At 47.2% G+C, this 10,553-nt stretch overlaps 1 non-coding gene and 1 pseudogene across 1 annotated transcript; both read left to right on the forward strand.

Moving 5' to 3' along the window:
- Positions 1 to 7,935: 7,935 nt before the first annotated feature.
- Positions 7,936 to 8,099, forward strand: LOC135049682 (U1 spliceosomal RNA). The gene has a single exon (XR_010241380.1). It is a non-coding gene; the product is annotated as a U1 spliceosomal RNA (small nuclear RNA).
- Positions 8,100 to 8,251: 152 nt separating this feature from the next.
- Positions 8,252 to 8,406, forward strand: LOC135049683 (U1 spliceosomal RNA; annotated as a pseudogene).
- Positions 8,407 to 10,553: the final 2,147 nt, after the last annotated feature.

Below are 10,553 nucleotides of genomic sequence, written 5' to 3' on the forward strand. Positions count from 1 at the left end.
TCAGGGCGTGTATGTATGGATATTAGGTGTGGGTACATCAGTGTATGTCCAGGTGTTAGCGCATGTATGTATAGATGCAGGATAATAATCACACAGCGTGCCCCCCACCAACCACAAACCTCCCCCACCCCCCTGTATGACATAAACACCGCTAATTCCACTTACACACAATAATTTCAGTTTGCGACCAGGAGCCGGCAATGTATGTGCACCCAAATGAAGCCACTGTACATGCCCTGCAGGCTGCTATGTACTGCAACAGGTGCAACAAATGTAAATGCCCTATCTTTAAAATGGGGCATATTTTACTAAATTAAAAAAACCTGTAACTTTCTGTAAAACCTTAACCCCAAAAGGCACTACACTAACATCGGGGTGTAGAGTTGGATCTTGATCCAAGGCACCAACAGGCTAAAGCTTTGACTGTTCCCAGGATGCCTTGCACCGCCTCCTCTACAACCCTGCCCAGTGGCGTAACTAGACCTTTGTGGGCCCCATAGCAAAATTCTGAATGGGCCCACCAGCACTCAACAAGAATGAGTGGCGTTTGGGGTCAGAAAAGTAGAGGGGAAGGGGTCTGACAGAGTAGGGGGCAGGACATGAATGAATAGAAATAGAATACTGAGAAACTGAGGTGTCCATTATATAAAGAAATACAGTATGTGTGTCTGTGTGTATATCACACACACACACATATAAGGGAAATTCAAATGCCCTCAATTATTGCGCCCATTACACTCTGGTTTAGGTGCACAAAGCACCTAAACCTGAATAAAGTAATGGGCGCGATCATGAAAAGACACCGTTTGGTTGCCCAAATGGGTCTCTTTGCACACATTTCAGCTTGTTTCCCCTGGGGGTAGCGAGCTGAAATAAACATGTCGCACCCGTTGGCAGCAACATTAGAATAGCTGCTGACGGGCAGTAAGATTAGCGACCCTAGTGGCCGACACAAACACCGGGCCCATCTAGGAGTGGCACTGCAGTGTCACGCAGGATGTCCCTTCCAAAAAACCCTCCCCAATCAGCACATGATGCAAAGAAAAAGAAAAGAAAAAAGAGGTGCAAGATGGAATTATCCTTGGGCCCTCCCACCCACCCTTATGTTGTATAAACAAAACAGGACATGCACACTTTAACCAACCCATCATTTCAGTGACAGGGTCTGCCACACGACTGTGACTGATATGACGGGTTGGTTTGGACCCCCCCCAAAAAAGAAGCAATTAATCTCTCCTTGCACAAACTGGCTCTACAGAGGCAAGATGTCCACCTCATCTTCACCCTCCGATATATCACCGTGTACATCCCCCTCCTCACAGATTATCAATTCGTCCCCACTGGAATCCACCATCTCAGCTCCCTGTGTACTTTGTGGAGGCAATTGCTGCTGGTCAATGTCTCCGCGGAGGAATTGATTATAATTCATTTTAATGAACATCATCTTCTCCACATTTTCTGGATGTAACCTCGTACGCCGATTGCTGACAAGGTGAGCGGCGGCACTAAACACTCTTTCGGAGTACACACTTGTGGGAGGGCAACTTAGGTAGAATAAAGCCAGTTTGTGCAAGGGCCTCCAAATTGCCTCTTTTTCCTGCCAGTATAAGTACGGACTGTGTGACGTGCCTACTTGGATGCGGTCACTCATATAATCCTCCACCATTCTATCAATGTTGAGAGAATCATATGCAGTGACAGTAGACGACATGTCCGTAATCGTTGTCAGGTCCTTCAGTCCGGACCAGATGTCAGCATCAGCAGTCGCTCCAGACTGCCCTGCATCACCGCCAGCGGGTGGGCTCGGAATTCTGAGCCTTTTCCTCGCACCCCCAGTTGCGGGAGAATGTGAAGGAGGAGATGTTGACAGGTCGCGTTCCGCTTGACTTGACAATTTTGTCACCAGCAGGTCTTTCAACCCCAGCAGACCTGTGTCTGCCGGAAAGAGAGATCCAAGGTAGGCTTTAAATCTAGGATCGAGCACGGTGGCCAAAATGTAGTGCTCTGATTTCAACAGATTGACCACCCGTGAATCCTTGTTAAGCGAATTAAGGGCTGCATCCACAAGTCCCACATGCCTAGCGGAATCGCTCCGTGTTAGCTCCTTCTTCAATGCCTCCAGCTTCTTCTGCAAAAGCCTGAAGAGGGGAATGACCTGACTCAGGCTGGCAGTGTCTGAACTGACTTCACGTGTGGCAAGTTCAAAGGGCATCAGAACCTTGCACAACGTTGAAATCATTCTCCACTGCACTTGAGACAGGTGCATTCCATCTCCTATATCGTGCTCAATTGTATAGGCTTGAATGGCCTTTTGCTGCTCCTCCAACCTCTGAAGCATATAGAGGGTTGAATTCCACCTCGTTACCACTTCTTGCTTCAGATGATGGCAGGGCAGGTTCAGTAGTTTTTGGTGGTGCTCCAGTCTTCTGTACGTGGTGCCTGTACGCCGAAAGTGTCCCGCAATTTTTCTGGCCACCGACAGCATCTCTTGCACGCCCCTGTCGTTTTTTAAAAAATTCTGCACCACCAAATTCAAGGTATGTGCAAAACATGGGACGTGCTGGAATTTGCCCATATTTAATGCACACACAATATTGCTGGCGTTGTCCGATGCCACAAATCCACAGGAGAGTCCAATTGGGGTAAGCCATTCCGCGATGATCTTCCTCAGTTGCCGTAAGAGGTTTTCAGCTGTGTGCGTATTCTGGAAAGCGGTGATACAAAGCGTAGCCTGCCTAGGAAAGAGTTGGCGTTTGCGAGATGCTGCTACTGGTGCCGCCGCTGCTGTTCTTGCGGCGGGAGTCCATACATCTACCCAGTGGGCTGTCACAGTCATATAGTCCTGACCCTGCCCTGCTCCACTTGTCCACATGTCCGTGGTTAAGTGGACATTGGGTACAACTGCATTTTTTAGGACACTGGTGAGTCTTTTTCTGACGTCCGTGTACATTCTCGGTATCGCCTGCCTAGAGAAGTGGAACCTAGATGGTATTTGGTAACGGGGGCACACTGCCTCAATAAATTGTCTAGTTCCCTGTGAACTAACGGCGGATACCGGACGCACGTCTAACACCAACATAGTTGTCAAGGACTCAGTTATCCGCTTTGCAGTAGGATGACTGCTGTGATATTTCATCTTCCTCGCAAAGGACTGTTGAACAGTCAATTGCTTACTGGAAGTAGTACAAGTGGGCTTACGACTTCCCCTCTGGGATGACCATCGACTCCCAGCGGCAACAACAGCAGCGCCAGCAGCAGTAGGCGTTACACGCAAGGATGCATCGGAGGAATCCCAGGCAGGAGAGGACTCGTCAGACTTGCCAGTGACATGGCCTGCAGGACTATTGGCATTCCTGGGGAAGGAGGAAATTGACACTGAGGGAGTTGGTGGGGTGGTTTGCGTGAGCTTGGTTACAAGAGGAAGGGATTTACTGGTCAGTGGACTGCTTCCGCTGTCACCCAAAGTTTTTGAACTTGTCACTGACTTATTATGAATGCGCTGCAGGTGACGTATAAGGGAGGATGTTCCGAGGTGGTTAACGTCCTTACCCCTACTTATTACAGCTTGACAAAGGGAACACACGGCTTGACACCTGTTGTCCGCATTTCTGGTGAAATACCTCCACACCGAAGAGCTGATTTTTTTGGTATTTTCACCTGGCATGTCAACGGCCATATTCCTCCCACGGACAACAGGTGTCTCCCCGGGTGCCTGACTTAAACAAACCACCTCACCATCAGAATCCTTCTGGTCAATTTCCTCCCCAGCGCCAGCAACACCCATATCCTCCTCATCCTGGTGTACTTCAACACTGACATCTTCAATCTGACTATCAGGAACTAGAGATGAGCGCCTGAAATTTTTCGGGTTTTGTGTTTTGGTTTTGGGTTCGGTTCCGCGGCCGTGTTTTGGGTTCGACCGCGTTTTGGCAAAACCTCACCGAATTTTTTTTGTCGGATTCGGGTGTGTTTTGGATTCGGGTGGTTTTTTCAAAAAACCCTAAAAAACATCTTAAAACATTGAATTTGGGGGTCATTTTGATCCCATAGTATTATTAACCTCAATAACCATAATTAACACTCATTTTCAGTCTATTCTGAACACCTTACACCTCACAATATTATTTTTAGTCCTAAAATTTGCACCGAGGTCGCTGGATGACTAAGCTCAGCGACCCTAGTGGCCGACACAAACACCGGGCCCATCTAGGAGTGGCACTGCAGTGTCACGCAGGATGTCCCTTCCAAAAAACCCTCCCCAAACAGCACATGACGCAAAGAAAAAAAGAGGCGCAATGAGGTAGCTGTGTGAGTAAGATTAGCGACCCTAGTGGCCGACACAAACACCGGGCCCATCTAGGAGTGGCACTGCAGTGTCACGCAGGATGTCCCTTCCAAAAAACCCTCCCCAAACAGCACATGACGCAAAGAAAAAAAGAGGCGCAATGAGGTAGCTGTGTGAGTAAGATTAGCGACCCTAGTGGCCGACACAAACACCTGGCCCATCTAGGAGTGGCACTGCAGTGTCACGCAGGATGTCCCTTCCAAAAAACCCTCCCCAAACAGCACATGACGCAAAGAAAAAAAGAGGCGCAATGAGGTAGCTGACTGTGTGAGAAAGATAAGCGACCCTAGTGGCCGACACAAACACCGGGCCCATCTAGGAGTGGCACTGCAGTGTCACGCAGGATGTCCCTTCCAAAAAACCCTCCCCAAACAGCACATGACGCAAAGAAAAATAAAAGAAAAAAGAGGTGCAAGATGGAATTGTCCTTGGGCCCTTCCCACCCACCCTTATGTTGTATAAACAAAACAGGACATGCACACTTTAACCAACCCATCATTTCAGTGACAGGGTCTGCCACACGACTGTGACTGAAATGACGGGTTGGTTTGGACCCCCACCAAAAAAGAAGCAATTAATCTCTCCTTGCACAAACTGGCTCTACAGAGGCAAGATGTCCACCTCATCATCATCCTCCGATATATCACCGTGTACATCCCCCTCCTCACAGATTATCAATTCGTCCCCACTGGAATCCACCATGTCAGCTCCCTGTGTACTTTGTGGAGGCAATTGCTGCTGGTCAATGTCTCCGCGGAGGAATTGATTATAATTCATTTTAATGAACATCATCTTCTCCACATTTTCTGGATGTAACCTCGTACGCCGATTGCTGACAAGGTGAGCGGCGGCACTAAACACTCTTTCGGAGTACACACTTGTGGGAGGGCAACTTAGGTAGAATAAAGCCAGTTTGTGCAAGGGCCTCCAAATTGCCTCTTTTTCCTGCCAGTATAAGTACGGACTGTGTGACGTGCCTACTTGGATGCGGTCACTCATATAATCCTCCACCATTCTATCAATGGTGAGAGAATCATATGCAGTGACAGTAGACGACATGTCCGTAATGGTTGTCAGGTCCTTCAGTCCGGACCAGATGTCAGCATCAGCAGTCGCTCCAGACTGCCCTGCATCACCGCCAGCGGGTGGGCTCGGAATTCGGATTTGGGATTTCGAAGAACGCACAGTTCTTTGCTGTGCTGCTTTTGCCAGCTTGAGTCTTTTCATTTTTCTAGCGAGAGGCTGAGTGCTTCCATCCTCATGTGAAGCTGAACCACTAGCCATGAACATAGGCCAGGGCCTCAGCCGTTCCTTGCCACTCCGTGTGGTAAATGGCATATTGGCAAGTTTACGCTTCTCCTCCGACAATTTTATTTTAGGTTTTGGAGTCCTTTTTTTTCTGATATTTGGTGTTTTGGATTTGACATGCTCTGTACTATGACATTGGGCATCGGCCTTGGCAGACGACGTTGCTGGCATTTCATCGTCTCGGCCATGACTAGTGGCAGCAGCTTCAGCACGAGGTGGAAGTGGATCTTGATCTTTCCCTAATTTTGGAACCTCAACTTTTTTGTTCTCCATATTTTATAGGCAGAACTAAAAGGCACCTCAGGTAAACAATGGAGATGGATGGATTGGATACTAGTATACAATTATGGACGGACTGCCACGGTTAGGTGGTATAAAAAAACCACGGTTAGGTGGTATATATTGTAATACAATTATGGATGGACGGACTGCCTGCCGAGTGCCGACACAGAGGTAGCCACAGCCGTGAACTACCGCACTGTACACTGGTTGATAAAGAGATAGTAGTATACTCGTAACAACTAGTATGACTGACTATGACGGTATAAAGAATGAAAAAAAAACCACGGTTAGGTGGTATATATTGTAATACAATTATGGATGGACGGACTGCCTGCCGAGTTCCGACACAGAGGTAGCCACAGCCGTGAACTACCGCACTGTACACTGGTTGATAAAGAGATAGTAGTATACTCGTAACAACTAGTATGACTGACTATGACGGTATAAAGAATGAAAAAAAAACCACGGTTAGGTGGTATATATTATAATACAATTATGGATGGACGGACTGCCTGCCGACTGCCGACACAGAGGTAGCCACAGCCGTGAACTACCGCACTGTACACTGGTTGATAAAGAGATAGTAGTATACTCGTAACAACTAGTATGACACTATGACGGTATAAAGAATGAAAAAAAAACCACGGTTAGGTGGTATATATTATAATAATACAATTATGGATGGACGGACTGCCTGCCGAGTTCCGACACAGAGGTAGCCACAGCCGTGAACTACCGCACTGTACACTGGTTGATAAAGAAATAGTAGTATACTCGTAACAACTAGTATGACTGACTATGACGGTATAAAGAATGAAAAAAAAACCACGGTTAGGTGGTATATATTGTAATACAATTATGGATGGACGGACTGCCTGCCGAGTTCCGACACAGAGGTAGCCACAGCCGTGAACTACCGCACTGTACACTGGTTGATAAAGAGATAGTAGTATACTCGTAACAACTAGTATGACTGACTATGACGGTATAAAGAATGAAAAAAAAACCACGGTTAGGTGGTATATATTATAATACAATTATGGATGGACGGACTGCCTGCCGACTGCCGACACAGAGGTAGCCACAGCCGTGAACTACCGCACTGTACACTGGTTGATAAAGAGATAGTAGTATACTCGTAACAACTAGTATGACACTATGACGGTATAAAGAATGAAAAAAAAACCACGGTTAGGTGGTATATATTATAATAATACAATTATGGATGGACGGACTGCCTGCCGAGTTCCGACACAGAGGTAGCCACAGCCGTGAACTACCGCACTGTACACTGGTTGATAAAGAGATAGTAGTATACTCGTAACAACTAGTATGACTGACTATGACGGTATAAAGAATGAAAAAAAAACCACGGTTAGGTGGTATATATTGTAATACAATTATGGATGGACGGACTGCCTGCCGAGTTCCGACACAGAGGTAGCCACAGCCGTGAACTACCGCACTGTACACTGGTTGATAAAGAGATAGTAGTATACTCGTAACAACTAGTATGACTGACTATGACGGTATAAAGAATGAAAAAAAAACCACGGTTAAGTGGTATATATTGTAATACAATTATGGATGGACGGACTGCCTGCCGAGTTCCGACACAGAGGTAGCCACAGCCGTGAACTACCGCACTGTACACTGGTTGATAAAGAGATAGTAGTATACTCGTAACAACTAGTATGACTGACTATGACGGTATAAAGAATGAAAAAAAAACCACGGTTAGGTGGTATATATTATAATACAATTATGGATGGACGGACTGCCTGCCGACTGCCGACACAGAGGTAACCACAGCCGTGAACTACCGCACTGTACACTGGTTGATAAAGAGATAGTAGTATACTCGTAACAACTAGTATGACACTATGACGGTATAAAGAATGAAAAAAAAACCACGGTTAGGTTGTGCTGCCTCAGTTGAATCTCCTTTACTTGACAGAGATGTGCCTGAGCAGCGGCCCTCCCCAGCCCTATCCCAAATCATACTTATTTTGCATAGGAGATACCATGGTCATGAAGATTGTTCTCCCAGGGTGAGGTTCATTCATTGCATTCTGGGTATGCTGACCCCTGTGATTTCCCCAAATGTGGGAAACTCGACTGCATTATTTGTGGTAGTGGGGGACTGTGTTTGTGCTTTCCTCTGGTCAGCTCTGGTAAAAGCCAGATTTCTGTGTCTCAGATCTTCCTCTAGCCTTGTTCTTCTTTCGAGAGTTCTCTTGTGCTGCCTCAGTTGGATCTCCTTCACTTGACAGGGGGGTGCCCGAGCAGCGACCCTCCTCAGCTCTTGCCCAACTCCTACTTACCTGCCAGGTATGATCAGGAAGGTGCTTCTCCCAGGGCAAGGCTCACCCATTGCACTCTGGGTGTGCTGCATCTGCGATTTCCCCAAATGTGGGACACTTGACTGCATAATTTGTGTTTCCTCTGGTCGGCTCTCATATAATTCAGATCTCTTTGTCTCAGGTCTCTAATGCTAATGGCTGATTAGAATAAATGCCGTGCAGCTGCCTTGCTGCACGGCCAGAGAGCAGGTGAATATCTTAATTTCCTAAAGCCTAGCAACGGGGAATGCGGTCCGCCAGTGGCGTCCCCGTTGCTAGGGTCCGTGCGGCTCAGCGCGCCCGGCGTCTAGCGTTGCTAGGGAGCCGGCGGCTGTACGTGCACGGCATCTCTAGTTGCTAGGCGCCGGGCCGCGCAGACCATCAAGCGGACCCCGGCGCCAAACAGTACCCCCCCCTTGAGGAGGGGTCAAGGAACCCCTAAAGCCAGGTTTCTGAGGAAATTCCCGAAAAAATGCCCTCTTGAGCCTCGGGGCATGAAGATCCTTATCCAGGACCCAAGACCTTTCCTCCGGACCATAGCCTTTCCAGTGAACCAGAAAATACAGCCGATCCCGGGACAATTTGGAATCGAGAACCTTCTCTACCAAGAACTCCTGTTGTCCCTGTACATCTACTGGAGATCTACCCTGAGAGATCTTCCGAGGAAATCTACTGGAAGAAACGTATTGTTTCAACAGGGAACAATGAAACGTATTTCCAATCCGGAGAGATCTTGGTAAACGTAACCGAAAGGCAACTGGGTTGACTCTTTTAATAATAAGAAATGGCCCAATAAATTTGGGTCCCAGTCTAGCTGAGGATTGTCGAAGCCTGATGTTGCGAGTCGACAACCACACCCTATCTCCCACCTTAAAAGTGCAAGGACGTCGGAGCCTGTCAGAAAATTTCTTCTCTCGAAAGGCCGCTTTTCTGAGAGCAAGGTGCACCTTTTTCCAAATGGCTCTGAGATGGGAGGTTAAGGTAAGCGAGGAGACTGAGGAATGATGAAAAAAAGAATTAGCTCTGGGGTGAAAACCAAAAACTGAAAAGAATGGAGACTCTTTAGTGGAGGAATGACAAGAATTATTGTAAGCAAATTCAGCCAACGGAAGAAACTCGGACCAATCATTCTGGAGTTTGGCTGAATACAAGCGCAAATATTGTTTCAATGATTGGTTAACTCGTTCGGTTTGCCCGTTGGATTGTGGGTGGTAACCGGATGTTAACGACAATTTCATCTTCAATGAGGCACAAAAACATTTCCAGAATTGTGCGATGAATTGTGGACCCCGATCAGAAACAATATCAGTAGGCAACCCATGAAGCCTGAATACATGGCGGAGAAACAAAACTGCCAACCCTTGGGCAGAAGGCAATCGGGGAAGAGCAATAAAATGAGCCATTTTACTAAAACGGTCCACTACCACCCATATGACTCGGAATCCGGCTGAAAGGGGAAGGTCAACCACAAAATCCATAGAAATATGAGACCATGGCCTGAGAGGAACATTTAAGGGCATAAGTTGCCCGATGGGCAAGGAACGGGGAACCTTATGCTGTGCACAAACCTGACATGAATAAACAAATTCCTTGACGTCTTTAGAAAGACCAGGCCACCATACTGAGCGAGAGACTAACTCCAATGTCTTAGAGACTCCTGGATGCCCTGAAACTTTGTTATCATGGAATTCCGTTAAAACAGTAACTCTCAAAAACTCAGGGACGTAAAGACGACCAGCAGGAGTAATTCTAGGAGCTTGGTGTTGAAGCTGTTTTAACTGGGTAAATAAATCTTGTGTGAGGCCCGCCCAGATGACCGAAGATGGAAGTATGGGGGTAACAGGATTGTTATTGTGAACCGGAAGAAAGCTATGTGACAGGGCATCAGCCTTAGTATTCTTGGAACCAGGCCTGAAAGTGATTATAAATTTGAAACGCGTAAAAAATAATGCCCAACGTGCCTGCCGGGCATTAAGCCGCTTAGCCGATTCAATGTATTGCAGGTTCTTATGGTCAGTCAATACCGAAATAGTATGTTTTGCTCCCTCCAGCCAATGCCTCCACTCCTCGAAAGCCCATTTTACCGCCAGTAACTCCCGATTACCAACGTCATAGTTGGATTCAGCGGAGGAGAATTTCCTGGACATAAAGGCACAAGGATGTAACTCCAGAGACTCCGGATCCTTTTGAGAAAGGATAGCCCCCACTCCAACCTCCAAGGCATCAACCTCCACCACAAAGGGCAATTCCGGATTAGGATGTCTGAGGACTGGAGC

Source organism: Pseudophryne corroboree, unplaced genomic scaffold (genome assembly GCF_028390025.1).
Source record: "Pseudophryne corroboree isolate aPseCor3 unplaced genomic scaffold, aPseCor3.hap2 scaffold_990, whole genome shotgun sequence".
NCBI lineage: Eukaryota > Metazoa > Chordata > Amphibia > Anura > Myobatrachidae > Pseudophryne > Pseudophryne corroboree.